The sequence below is a fragment of the Magallana gigas genome, chromosome 4, assembly GCF_963853765.1.
Source record: "Magallana gigas chromosome 4, xbMagGiga1.1, whole genome shotgun sequence".
NCBI lineage: Eukaryota > Metazoa > Mollusca > Bivalvia > Ostreida > Ostreidae > Magallana > Magallana gigas.
In genome coordinates, this window is record NC_088856.1 from 53163264 (window position 1) to 53179276 (window position 16013).

The window sequence follows — 16013 nt, forward strand, 5'->3', positions numbered from 1 at the left end:
TTTTTTTAAATTTCTGTTAGCCATATTTTTGTGCAAAAGGCAGTTAAAAAGCCTTAATTGTAGCAAAATTGAATTTTTGCCGTCCTGTACAAAAACTGATCTGCTTTATATTTCCTTAGAAGAGAAATCTTTCCTCTGACAAAAATTAATGATTTTTTAAATCTTATCTATCATAAAAGTTTAAGTTACATGTAGACTTATCATACTAGCAGGTTTGTGCAGCAAAAAAAATTATAAAAAATACAGCTCATATTGCTTTAAAAGCGTTAAAATATACTTGTAGAGAAATTTTTAATCAAATTTAAACAAATGATTAAGCATTTTGAAATGCCATGTACTGTATGAAATTTGTTTATACTTTTTTGTTATTACAGTTTTACCACACATTTCCATTGTTTGCAATAATTAATCAAAGTACTCATAGTACTGAAAAGCGCTAACCCAGCTTCTGTTTGTAAAAGATATACATGTATGTATATAACACTTTAGTTTCTGTATACGCGATATATTTCCTCATCACTGCGTGGCAGCCCCTGCAATGATGTATGTAAGCCCTGTACATCAAATTCACAGTAGCCCGTACTAGCCCGTGCAGCTCCTGAAACTGGTTCCCTAACCAGTTTAAATGATGTAAACTTCTGCTCATAGGGGGCGGTTATTCCTTGCACCGGAAGTAGAAGTCTAACGACAATAAAGCGCTGAGCTATGCTTAGCGCTTTAAAAAAGATAGCTATCATAAATTACGTCACTGATATTTGTTCCAATGCATATTTATCTACGATTGTGATTTAACAATACGTTCTGTTGATTGTTGAATAGATTGTTAATAAATTCCTACTCTTGTAGTGGGACTATGCTTTTCACTTTATATATCAACTGCTGGCAAAGTACAGGCTGATGAAAACTTCACAACGCAGATCGTGCAAAACACTGCTTTAACTGTAGTACATCCTTCCAACATTCCAATGGTGGACTCCAACAAGAGTGAAACTTCAACACAACTAGAATACCACACGGTTACCTCAAAGTATATAAATGAATACCCATCGATTGCATCAAATGCGTTACCCATGACATCAAGTGGACCACATGCACATACAAAAACAGCAATAGGTTGTATATATAACTTTTCTTTATCATGTAGTATGCCAATAAGTTGCGTAAGTGCATATTTATTTGATTTTAAAGCACAATAGTTAGATTTTTTCCAAAAAAAGAGAGATCATGTATATAGATTTTGACTGGCTCATAATTAAAACATAAGTCAGTGAAACTGTAAGTCTAATCAATTAGTAAAATGAAAAGGTGATAATAAGCATAATCAAACCCGTGTGGGTCACTAAATCGTTATTACATGTACAAAATTAATATAACTCTTTTTTCTTTTTTTTATTCCAAAAAAGTTTACCATTACTTGATTATGCCCACTTATCTTTATACATTTATTGTCTTAGAATATCCCCGATTGTTTATCGAGATGAGAAATAATTCACTTAAAGAGCTTCATGTTGGCATGAAAGCAGAAGGTGTCCTGAAAGCAATTTATACGGAAGGACATTACGACTCTATCGGACTCCGAATTGAAACAGAATGCGATTGTGTAGATGTTGATAGCCTTTTCTGTTCAGGGGGAAGTGATATTAAGAGTGCAAGGAACGAACCTTTCAAGACTGTCCTTAACTCAAAGGTTATTAAAATTATATCTTTTATTTAGGGCACGAAGTTACACACACTCAACAAAACGTCCAAGTGTTCACACAGGATTATGCATTTACTATGAGAAATAAACACATTAATAAATAAAATAATAATTTTTTTGTCTTGTCGTCCGGGCTTCAAGTTAACTTTTAAATTGTTAAAACGACGTATTGACCTTGACCTCAGATTGCGATCCAGAGACCTTGATCTGTGCTTAATATCACAAACACTTTAGGTATCGTTAATTATGTTCAGAGCTTTTGGATTGTTTTAACTTGCCGATGGAAATAACGTTACACTTATAAAAGAGAAAAGTTATCTCAAAATGGCATTTCTTTTGGGTTGCTTGATATTTAAAACAATGTTGATGACAAAATAAACAGCTAATATAAAGTACGTCCAAATTGGTGTAGAAAAACACAGACTCCAATTTTCAAACGGTTCTTCTCAAAGACCAATTTGGCTAAACTAATTGTTTTTCTGTTTAAACTATCACTAAAGACTCATATCAATCACAAAATATGTTGGCAATCATGTCAAACATGCGCAGAAAACTACCAATATAATGTTTGAACGTTTCCTCACGGGTGATTGATTTCAATCGTTGCTGTCATTTTTTTTTCATAATTAAATTTCAAATAGCTCTTTCTACAAGTGTGAACAATTCGGAATTTTGTTGAGTGTATACTGTATGTACCATTCTCGTTAAAATCAGCTGTTCTGATACGTTTATGCTAACATTCGGTAGATGAGCGTGTTTTGGTCAGAGACAACTCTTACGTATTGTTTCTTGGCAAATTTTTTTTTTTGGCCATCACTAATTTTAATTTGTGAATAAGATTTACCCCCTCCCCCCCCCCCCACATATCTTTTGTATTTGGTTTTATTAGTTTTGCGGCTAATGAACAAAATACATATATAAATTACATCTGATAAGTTTGAATTTACAATGAGGACTGTTTGGATTTCTCCCTCGAATTTCCTTTGGTCAGTGTGCGCATAAAAAACCCAGAAAAACAAACAAAACAAATAAATAATAAGATATTACCTCTTTTGAATATTTCAGTCAGGTTTTTTCCGAATTCCGAAGACCGAGTTCCTGCGCCATTCAGTCAATATATCTGGATTATATACAGAGGACGACCGAACGGACGTCTGTAACGTAACTCTGTATTTCCACAACGGAGAAAGCGTAATGGATGGTGAAACTATTACCACTATCGCATATCTTACAATGCTGAAGGGGGGCGAATGGACGTATCTAGCCACAAATATAACATTTAAAGCAAAAACGTCAACCCTGGTAAGTGGGTCAATATAACATGGCCGTGACATTTAAAGCAAAAACATCAACCCCTGTAAGTGGGTCAATATAACATGGACATATCATTTGAAAAAAAAAAAGCAGAATCTTTTTGATGAGGGTAAATAATTTTTTCTTTACTTTACTTAATATCAATTATTTGAATAGAATGTTTTCGACAAAGAGCACACAGCAGGTAAATAATGTCAGCGGAGGATACTCACTCCTCAATGGCATCAGATCCTACCTCTAACTTTTATAGGGGGTCCGTGTTTGTTCTGCTCCAGTTTTGTATTTAACCTTTGAAATTTTGAGTTTGAACACTGTTCGTTATCACTCAAATTCATTCTTATGAATTTTAAGATTTGACTTATATGAACTATACTTATTTAAAGTACTTATTTGAAGTATTATAATTGTGAAAATGACTTTAAATCTGACTAAAACGGATCATTTTCATTCGTCTACGTTTCGTTTAGAGACATTATGATCAAAATAAATTAAAACAAGGTCAACAAATTTAGAGTCACATGACATCAAAAAGCAGAAGTTTGAACCTTTCGATATTTTATTTCTGCCAAAATTATGTTCCATTGTTAAGAAATAAAACATTTGAAGTCAAAATTAGAAAACCTCTCTAACTTCTGCACAACTCCATCTTCATCTTGGTAAATAGAGCAGAAGATTGCTGCCACATGCAAAGCATGAATTACATTTACATGTAGAGTAGTTGCATTCTGTTCTTTTTTTATACTCTCCCCTTACTTTACTAAATTTTTGAATGCCACAAATGGCTGTCCCCAACTTAGTTATATCATTTATATGTTTGATGTAATTAAGTATTAACTTATAAAAAAAAGTCACCGGCCAGATTGCCTAAAGATTGCTTTATTTCAACAGGCAAAAAATAAGACAGCTATGTTTGATGTGAATTTTTCGGTCCCGAAGTTCATCACTGCTGAAAAAACGGTTGTCACCAAAATCAATTTCACTCATTGGATTCCATATTACAGACCGCTTCTTGAAGTTGTGATTTACGGTGAATCAGAAACAATGTTCAACTTCATTACCTCCATGTATATAAGAGTCGTCAAAGTTGGTGACAACTTTTTTCCCGTAAGTAGCCTATGTAACACCTTTCAGAAATAGGTTGCTATAAATAGAATAATATCTTGTGTTATGAGTGCTACAGTCGAACACGGTTATGACGAACTCACTCATTATGAATTGACGCTTACAGCAGAGTGATTTTTATTACTACGTGGTATATAACATGTTGACGGATATAACAAATTACGCTTATAACAAAACTGAATCAACTTTTCCTGGTGCATAGTTATAAGCGTGTTCCATTGTATTGTAAACGCCTGTAGAAAGGCGACTGTTGTTTATCTTATTATATACTGAATATTGTATAGGCCTATAATACAAAAGTTGATTTTAAAAATATTTGACATAATTATTTTTAAGACTTACATTGTCAAAGAATATCGAAAATTATTCACTAGAATGACTATAACTTAAATCAATGTGATTGAGTTATTACTTATCTTTTCCAGGGTGTGAGATATTGGGATTTAATTTACGCGTGTCATTTTCCAGACTTTGAGAATGGAACATTAACCTTGAAATTTCCATCCCATTGGGTCAATAGAAGTAGGTAATTTTTGGAAAATAAATATATGAGATATTTTGCATTTTAAAAAATAAAGATCTGTTGGTTAAAAATCGTATCATTTTTCGACAATTCTCTGTGAATTGGGCATTTATAAATATGCATGTATGTATCTGCTAGCTACACACGGCACTGTGTAGCATTATACTTAAAGATTTTTTGCCGGTGTCATACATGAAAATATAACGTTGTCCTTTATCATGTTATCTGATATTAAATATTTTAGACTACTACTATACGGAACAAACAACAGCTAACGATCGATTCGAGTTGGAGGCAGGCATTACATTTTCCGAGTCCGCACCTGCGGGTGTGAATTACACCTTTAGAATTGATACGATGATCAAGAGTACACGAGTGTGGAATTCCAGTGTTACCATGACAACAACGGATACCTCATTATCAGATGTGAGACAGATTTGGGTTTTTTTCCTTAAATATTCAAAAACTAAAATGATGAATAATAAAAATAAAATTTCTTTTAATATTCAAACTTATAGCCAAGTATTACAATGGTACGATCAATTTCTATGAAGTATATTCGCATTTCTATCATCAACTGTGTTTGGCTTAACAACTGAATGAAATAGTGAATAAATCTTGAGAAATAAATAAAAATGGTTTACATGTTACTATAATTAGAGTGATAATTGTGTATATGTAAATAAAGTTGTATTTTTTTTATTTAAAAATGCCTATAAGCGTGTACCCCACAAACACATATTCAAATTTAACGATGTAACTTGTGCATCCTTTTAGTGAAAATGTGTAGGTGTAACATGGCTGTACTTTAAAGTATACCTAAATATTTCTTGTACAAAATATTTAATAAAAAAAAATAGATTCCCCAATATTGTCTGATATTATCAACAGAAATTCTGTAATACCAAAAATATCTATCATAGCAGACAAACGGGTGTAATGAAGAATAATGAACCCCGTAGAATAATGACCAGGGGTCATTTTTCGTCGTAAAGAAGAAGAATTGGATTTTTTAAGAAAAAAGATCAAGGGGTAATTTTTCTTCATGTTAAAATGAAGAAAAAGAACCCTGTCGAAAAATGACCCGTCTTATAAACAAGAATAGATATTTGAATATCCCATATATAAAAATATTGTCATTGGATGAATTACCTATATTCTCGTTTAAAAAGATTAGGAAGACAGCGAGCGTAGGATACTGAATACTTAATTATACTTATTACGGACTCTTAAATTATTTTTACGTTAATTTTATGTTTTTTCACGCATTACGTATACGTGAATATTCTAAAAATTTGCTGTAATGTTGTATTTGCTGATCATAGAGTACGTTACTTTTTAGATTGATCGAATATATTATAATGAAATAATAAATCTCGAAACGTTGTGAGGTAAAAAGAGTAGCATTACATAGTCCTCATTTAGAATTTTATTTTTTAAGAATATGTATGAAGAAAATGTCAACAACAGATATGCATCTTTAAGTAAGATTAAAAGAAAAATGGACAGTGAAATAGAATATTATCTACAGTCCAAGAATAAAGAGAAAATTTCTGTTCTAGTGAAAGAAAATCTTGTTACACTCTCTAAGAAATATAAACAAGAGACTCAAGAGTTCATAAATTATCTGAGAAGAACTGGCACAGAAGAAAGTGAGAAAGAGAGACTTTCATTTGAACTTATTTTGTCTACACTAGAGATGAGAATAGAGAAAACTGTTGAAGAACTCAACGCAAGTTTCAATTGCAATTTTAATCAAAAGTAAACACAGTTCATGTATGTGATCACTGTGTAGGAGCGGACTGAAGTGTAGTGTGTTATGTATTTTTAAGTAAAACGGAAAGGGTATTTTAGAGCTTAAGATTTAATGGATAGATCATTCGAGAAAGAATTCCTAAAGCTGGAGCAGCCTTTTATGAATTTGGTTTTTTTAATTAATTCTGGGCGCTACACATGCATACCTAGTACTTAAAGGAAGGGGGGAATTATAAACGTAATTGCAAGTATAATTCACAATCAATATATAGTATATTATTCTTTCATCGCCAATAAATAGAAGAATTCCATTATATAGTGACTAGTATCTTAAAATTATTTCAATGTGTTTTCATTAATAATGAGATGCAAGTTACTTGCTGTGATGAGAACTAAACTTTGGTACATTTTGCCAAAATTGTGTTAAAACGAAAGGATTTTTTCCTTTCTAAAAAATACACATTCTTTTACTAAGTTCATTTGAATAAGGTTTATGATTTCTGTTACTTTCTGTTTACTGCAATAACAATTACAATATTATAGATACTATTTTAAACAATAAATAAACTGAAAAAACTTACATTTTTAATGTTTTTTGTTTCATGAATTGTAGGTTTACTGCTTAGGCATTCTGTTTCACAAATATCACAAGCAACTACACTTCGCTTTATTAATATAAGTTTTACAATATGGAATGAAAAAATGAGTATGTTAGAAGTGAGAGAGCGAATATATCACGGAAAAATTTATATACTCAGCCTATTTTCACGATAAAAAAAATTGAACACCACAAATTTATGTCCCTGAATTACTTAAGTATGGTTTGTTATTTAATACAGGATTCTAAGGGATGCTTGGTATTTTTGTGTATTATATTTATATGTTCCTCTGCATATTATTCTACAGGGGTCAATTTTCTGCTTTACACTGGCTATACTAAAATCATTAAAATGTCTATTTTCAAAATTCCACAACTACTTGATTAAAATAATAAGGCTTTTTTTTAATTATCAAAAGTGAAACAAAATATAATTGTTAATTATAACATTTGCACTCAAACATACAAGAATTATGTAATCTGTTCATGTTTTCTTTTTCTTCCTAAGATGATGTCTCAGGTCAACATAAGCTTGCATCGTCCAACTTTGAACGAGCTGTATCCAACTAGTAAAGCCGCAGTGCTTATTCAAGTAACAATTCCAAGTCTGTTTTCTAATCCTATATATCTGAATGTTTCAACATTTGCTGTGACGGAAGACAACTCTCTAGTAATCGAAAGTGTGTCTATATACAGTACATCTGATGGGGTACTATGCACCTCGGTCGATGAACCCTTTCAGATGAATACCGATTTTTATCAGTATAGAAAATATGTTATAGTTGACTTCGTAAACACAGCAGATACCCCTGAATACTTGTACCTTCTTGTGAATCTGAGAGTAGATAAAAACACGAAATTTGGAAAAATACATGCAGTTGCAGCTGAAAGCAATAATCGCACAGTTGAATACAAAGTTTCACTAAACTCACCGATGGTGTTACACGATACAGAAGGGATAATCTCATCGGGACTAAATAAGATCGTGGATGGCAATTATACTTCTTGTATAAAGCTTCCAAGACAAGGCGAGAGGCCACCTTGGTTTTGGTTGACGCTCAGTGTATTATGGTTGAAAATTGCACCCAAACCGTTCCAAGTCACAGTTGTGGGTGATCAGATTTCATGCAAACCACATGGACAGAACTTAATACAGGTAGATATCCAGTATGGTACACCATGTTCAATAATCATATCAAATAATCATTCTATTTGTATGTTGAAATATCAATTGGCTTCCATAATTCTTTTGTAATCATTATATTTTCATAGGTGACCTATCCAGTGAAGAGTGCTAATCTCAGTTTGAATAACAAAAAAAGCAAGCCATTTTCTCTGTGCGAGTTCTTGTATAAAGATATTCAAAATGTAAGTCGTTTCGTGGAATGTACATATGAATGTAATTGCACAGAAGACCAGGAGTGTCACGAAATAAGCTTGTTTATGGCAAACCAAGAAGAAGGCACATATTGGAGGTTATGCGAATTGAGAGCTCAAAACACATTTTAATAGTTTTGTCATGAAGTGTTTCTTTTTTGTATCTGATCAATTAATGAAACATGAGAATTACTATCAAACATTTCTGTTTTAAAATGTGACAACGATATAGAAGAAACGTTGTTTTGCTTAAAACTGAAATTAAAGCAATTTTTACTTTGCAACATGTATTCTTGTTTCTTATTATATCATTATATATATATATATATATATATATATATATATATATATATATATATATATATATATATATATATATATATATATATATATATATATATATATAACTATGATTGTAATGATTTTTATTGACATATATATACCTAATAGCTAAAGACAAAAATTTCTTACAAAAAGGGTGTTCATAGTTATATTGCTATTCTGATGCAGTATTTTTTTTGGTAATGCAGTGATTGTTTAGATGCCACAATGCTACATTTGTATATGTATGCCAACTTTGGTGTTAGTATATTTTAATTGAGTCTTCTACAACTTAGTTATGTTAAAACTCGTATTGTTTTATGAATTGACGTTACGTTGTTCACCATTTAAGAAATGCAATGTCAAGCAAATTTATCTATTTAACACAGGCGATTTGTATTTCTGAAAATCTAATTATTTTTATTTATGGTGACACCTACGAGATTTGTTACAAGGCATAATTTGATTGTATGAATTTGGCCCAATGGATAATGAAATGTCGGTAGATACAGTAAGAGTATAATAAAATATTTTTGATTTCTGAAAAAGTATCCTTATTTGATTCGAAGTACCTTTTAGAAAAGTTCTTGAAAATGGTATTGAAAATACATTGCGATGTTGATTGGTTGTTTTATTCCTTTCATCTTACAGTTAAGATAATCTCACTCATATGCATCTGTCTCCTATAACTTGTAAGGATTATCATTTTTACACCGTCGCTATATAAAAAGTGGCTTTAACATAGATGACAGGTTCTTTGTCTTGCTACATCAGTGCCTACCAATAACAGAAGGAAATCATTATACATAATCCCAGTGGTTAAAAGTTCGTACTTTAATATTTACATTCAAAATATTTTTTTGCATGTAAAGTGTGTGAAAAGGTACTGCAGTTATAAGACCGTAACACACACAAGGTACTCAAAGGTTAGAATGACTAGTTTATTATGACGTCACAAACGTTGAACGCTGTAAAATTGAACGTCACAAGCGAGAATCAAAGTTCACGCTTGCGGCTGTTACAGTGGCTCTTCCATTAATTTGAACTTACCCTTAGGATAAAAAAGAAATTTTGACCTATAAATCACATTTGCAGACAAGGCAAAATTAAAAAAAAATGTAAATATAAGCATTAAATCATTATTTTTTAAAAGATATAGTCTTATAACTGCAGCGGTGTGTGCATACAAATTTTCATAACGCGCTAGCGCGCGTTACTCAATTTGTATGCACACACCGCTGCAGTTATGAGACTATATCTTTCAAAAAATAATGATTCAATGCTTAACTAACTTCATTAAAACTTTCAGAATTATTGTCTCAAAATTATCTCATAAACAGTCGAAATGGATCTACCGAAGATCTCTTTGAATATCAATTTATTACAATCTGCATTATAATTTCAATTTTTGTAAAAAATAAACATTTCGGCATTAATAAAAATAATAACTACGAAAAAATTTATTCTTTTTTAAGAATTTAGAAATGAATTTGATATCTTAATCATATCAAACAAACTGGTTTCATCCGTAATAGCTGAAAACGCATTTTCGTGGATTTCATGAACCAATAGAAAAATTGATTTTAAGTGGCTTAATAATATGGAATTTTGGGTATGTGAAACGATAGTGCAATTAAAAAAAATCAACAAAAAACCAGCAATCATACGAATTGCTAATGTTCCTAATTATTTGTCTTTACACAGGATATGCTGGGTTTTTTTTTATAATTACGAACAAATTGAAATTAAATCACAAAATTAAATCATGAATAAAAGATTTCTTATTTCATGGTAAGGGTCCAAACTTTTTATGTTACTTGTTACCAGTGGAAATACGGGTGACTTTTAAATACAATGCCGATCAACCCTGAGTTTACTTTCGAGATTTATTTTGGGTTTCCTCTGGGTCTGCTTTTTTAACATATGTGTCCACTCTACTCCCTGTGTTCACTCTGGGTTAACTCTGGGTTTACTCTGGGTGAACTTTAGTAAACCCAGAGTAAACCCCGAAAGTTAAGTCGGGATTTAGTTGGGATTTACTTTCTGTTGGGTTTAGTCTGATCAGATTGTATGAGATTTAACGCGATTCGTTCAGATGTGTTGCTACTAACGTTTAGAACTTGGTAGATAGCTTAATAATAATCATCGTTTCAACTGATAAAGCTTTAAACTAAACCTTTATTTGATTAAAAAAAACCGGCAACACCTCAAGTTGGACTAGTTTACAAATCACGTGACTTTGATTATCGCCCGATCCCTTCCAGTTGGTAAGAAACTTAGTAATCAGAAATTAAATACGTTGAAAACACAACTTACAAATTATGAATTTTTGTAAAGGAGGGTAGATGTCATGTAATGGCACGTTGAACACGTTTAGCGAAATCTATGTCACGTGACACGCGTGCCACAAACGAGAAACTTGTGAACTATGAAAGGTTACGTCAGGTAAGTGTTTTTCAGTTTATAATGGGGAAGAGCCACTGGACTCTTGAATTTTTTTAAAAATTCAATTTGAGCGCATCAAGGATTTCTTTTTCACATAAAGACAGTTTTTGACAACATACAATGCCCGGTTGCATAAAGGAGAAAAATATAGTTTAAAGTGTTCCTGTATTTCAAAGATTTATATAACCATGTAATTGCATTTTCTACGGCAAAAAAAAGACCCTCTAAGAATATGGATATTTAAAAGAGTAAGTACATGCAAAATGAAAAGAGAAATCCAAAAACTATGATCATAATTTTTTTAAGCCAATTTACTGGGACTGTATTTCACTAATCCTTTTTTAAAAATAAAGGAATGAATGATGTTTATTATTTTGATGTTCTAACTATGTTAAATAAATTAGTTTTGATATAAGTTGAAAGTACATGTTCTGGGATTTTATCTACCAATTTAATAATTCTTTTGGATGGGAGTGGTTAAGTAATGTTGAAGTTTGCATTTTTAAAACAAAAATAAAAGAAGAAAGAAATTTGAATAAAGCGATAGCATATACTTTTTCTTTCTTTTAACTTTTTTATGAGAAATGCAGCAAAACACAAGGTATTCTGAGCTTTCATTATAACGAAAATAATTGAAATTAAATTTAAAAAATCAAATCATGAATAAAAGATTTTTTTAATTCTATGATAGGGGTATGAATTTTTTTCCCTCTTACCAGTAGAAATACCGGCGCCTCATACATTGTTGCATATGAGGCGTAACCTAATACGCCCGTCACTACTAATGACAAATTCTAGTAACTATAGCACCCAAAAACTTGATTAAACAATATCTTTTTATATTTTATACAGGTATCTGGTTTTACAGAAAGTAGCAAGAATTTTACTGTTAAACTTATGTTTACTTCTGAAGAGAAATATCTCTATCACAGATAAGGAAAAATGTATAAAAATTCATTTTTATAGAGATGGTTTTTTTTTTAACTTTTCTTTTAATTTTCTTACTTAGATATGACATTTTATGTTGACATGAACATATGTACTTACACGTATATAAGAACACAAAATACGTAGATGAAATTAATCTAAAAATTTATAACGTGTTCTTTCCGATCAATCATTGACAATTATTGCCTCAGTGCTAGTAGCCCCAGCCCTTTCCCCTTACCCCATTTTCCCTTTTATTTGTAGTATCACTCTTTAGAGAAACAATTCTGATTATTGTAAGATGTTTACGTTTTTATCAAATTTCTATTTTTTTTATTTATTCATTTACCAACACAAAATCCCAAGCAAAATGTGATCTGAGGCATATGTTGCAATTACTAGTTTCACTACCTCTAAATCGTGTTTCAATTTTTAGTAAAGGGAACAATTACCCCCAAAGAAAGATAACAAAGACTAGATCTTTGAATTTTCTCAAGAGATTACCATTTTGGGTACAGTGTCGCCTATTAAACAAAGAAATATAACTCTGCTTCTAGTTTCGAGCAAAAAGCAAAGGAGGATAACTTTTCCAGTAAATTAAGTGTAGATTTAGATTAAAATTTCCCACACAGCTTATATTTGTCAGGCCTGTCATTCTGCAGGTATACACGTTAAAGTCATAAAAATTGAGGAAAGATATGCATTATATTTTTGGTTACACTGTTGTTTGGAAAAGTTGAGATTTAAGAATTTATTTCTGCTATATAATTATTTAAAAATGGGAACTTAAACCTAAAACTTCAACCTCGTGTATTATTTCTTTCTACATCAGAACTAGCAATTATTTTGTGAGATGGCTTAAAAAAGTCATTTTTTTTTGCTTGAAAAATAACGGAATATATATTTAGTTTTATTTGAATTATCACATATATATTCATTTTTGCATGATTCTTGGATGACCTGTTACTTAACGATCTGCTTTTAAAATACTGAATTCAAAATAATTACAATTGCTTAAATGTAACATTTGACGCTTAATAAGAAATAAAAATTAATTATCATGGCGGTTAACCATCCATAGCACGTAATTAACGTCTGATTGTTTTGCTAATTTTCATCATCAAAACAGGTAAAATATTTACTTTTTAGCGTGGTGGTAATATTATATTCAAGAAATAAATTATCTTATATATACACTCAGAAGTCAATGATCATTATATAACAAAATATCAGATATCCCATAAGTAAGATTTGCTTTTTGGTATATTTTTTTGCATAAATATATATTTCTCTCATATTTCTCAACAAATAAGCCGAATCAAACAATCAATGCATTTAATTTGCAAAACTCAAGAAAAAAAAATGGTTTTTTGTCTTAATGAAAAAAGAATTCTTAATGGGCCGGAAAAATATGGGCCTGGGGACCATGAAACTTAGACGAACTCGATTTTGATCTCAGTCTCACTTTTACAAAAGGAATGTGTAGTGGAAAAGTGAGACTGAGATCGAAAGTGAGCTCGTCTAACTTATATGGCCCCGGGACCAGATTTCTTTGTTTTATCACAAATGTGCACGTGCGATAGAGCAGTAAAAAGAATGGTTCTTAATGTTATAACAGAGGTACAAACAGCTTAGTGTTATATCTATTCATATTAAGATAATGACATAGTGATAACAAAAACGGTTCAAAATCAAAATTCCCCAAAAAATACATAGCAGGCCTAGGATCTGAGCATACACAAATATAAACGCTATGGATCATGATCAGAGGAAACACGGAACTCAAAAAAAAAAATAGATACTCTATGAAAACTTTTAGTAGATAGATTTATGCTTTTTTGTAACATGTTTGCTTATATTGTTGGTGGATTTTGATACTATCATGCCAAGCTCCAGTGCGTTGAGGCTGTTTTTTTGGTTTTTTTTTTTTTGGTTTTTTGATTTTTGGTTTGCTTTTTTTTTTTGGTTTTTTTTTTGGGGGGGGGGGGGAATGGTATTTAATCATTATATTCCATTATTTCATTCTAATTGAATATTCACTAATGTAAAATAAAAAAGTTGTTGATACAAATTGATAAAACGTATTACCGTCTTTATCTATAACGAAGTAAAACTAAAAAAAAATCTAATTTAAGGCAGATAAGTCATCAATATTGATGCAATCATATTGATATATTGATGTAAGACTCTTTTTTGAAGAAAACACACTAACTCGACAAAAAAGGAATATATCGTAGAGCCTATTTACGCAGTATATCTTTGAACCCCATATTCAGTTTCCTGGCCCTACAACTAAAACTGAATCCTTTATATGTGTTCTTAAATTGACACCAGGACAAGTCTGATATCATAAATTGCCGCACCGTCCCCCAGCTTTTACAATCAAAATAATGGATAAGCGTGTATTAACGCAAACATCTGTATCTCTCCATGGTAAGTTAAAAACAAATAACCATCAAATCAATTATATAATATATCCTTAAGTCATATGCATGTTAATTTTTTAGATGTGACTACCTGCATATGAAAATATTCATGTTAAGTAAAGACATTGATTGTTTTTATTATTGTGTAGTTAGAAAAATGCTGGCTTGACTTTTTTTTACATTATGTTTATTGAACTGAAAAATACAAATAATTTATTTTAAAAAATAAAAACATGAATGTTTGAGCGTATCAATAAGAATTTTTTTGAGTGAATTGCTGCAATTCTGAATTGACTATGTTTGTTATTGACAGTGCTACTCTATTTCCTTTTTTCTTTCACAACTGATTGTATGACACACACTGGGGAGAACATTTCAAGGCCCATCATTTCAACATCAACTGCATCGTCTGTTAGACGTTCTACTGGTACAAACTTCCAAAAGACAATAGATATATCACAACCGTTTACCAACCAAAGCGGAACATTCTCTTTTGAATTTGTTACCCCATATCACATGTATGAAAGGAGTCCAGCTGTTTATCAGAATAAAATATCAACCGTGGAACCAAAGACAACGAATGGACTTTCCGAAACCATGGAAGCAAAAGGTAATGATGATAATAACATGTTAGTCTAAGACATGTCACACAAGTGCAACGAATTAGAATTGAAAAACATGATGCAACCAATTTGCGATGAATACTGCTTTAAACCAAAGAGAATTTATTTTTTTAAATTGGTTGCATTCAATTTTTCCAAATTGTAACGTCTAAAACAATGATATGTCAAAACTTATTTTGTTAAAAAAGCTAAAAAAAAATTATAATTTACAAAATTGTTTTTTTAGGATCCTTTAACTAACAATTGCAAAGTTTACAAGCTCTTTGTCAATTTTTTTTAGAAAGTCCTAGCTTGCATGTTTCAATAGATGGTGATTTTTCGGGAGAACTCTACATTGGCATGCGAATTGATTTTGTGCTAACAGCAGCCTACCCGAAAGGAACATATAACCAAATTCTACTCAAAACATACGCATTGACCACCTGTATAGATGTAGGTGATCCAGACTGCTCCCATGGAAAGGGGGTTCGGAGTGATTCTGTACGTCTGGTAACTGCTCCAAGTGAAGTTGAGGTGTGTTTGGTTTTTTTCATGAAAATGTATAGTAATTACATTTTAGTCGATAACTTTTCCATTGCAATGGAATAATAAACAAACTGAGATTTATATAAATTGAAAATGGGGAAGTATAAACATTAAAATAGTCTATGTTTTCAAACAGACAATATTCATGTGTATAAAATAGGTATATTAAATGTTTCCTGTTACTCATGAGTTCATTACATCTGTATATATGTAATATATTTTTCTAGAACTGTTCATGCTAAACGCATAAATACATGTTTAAACATGTTAAAATATGTTTAAACTTGTGTAACATATAACATGCTTAAATGATGCTCTAAAGAAACACTTGTCACAAGGTGCCATCTATCCTTTCTTG

The 16013-nt window shown here is 31.1% G+C and overlaps 1 long non-coding RNA gene across 1 annotated transcript; it reads left to right on the plus strand.

Annotated features, from left to right (window-relative positions):
* Positions 1–1457: 1457 nt before the first annotated feature.
* Positions 1458–4111, plus strand: LOC105345898 (uncharacterized). The gene is made up of 3 exons (XR_010713393.1): positions 1458–1687; positions 2765–3001; positions 3902–4111. It is a non-coding gene; the product is annotated as an uncharacterized lncRNA (long non-coding RNA).
* The last annotated feature ends 11902 nt before the right edge of the window (positions 4112–16013 follow it).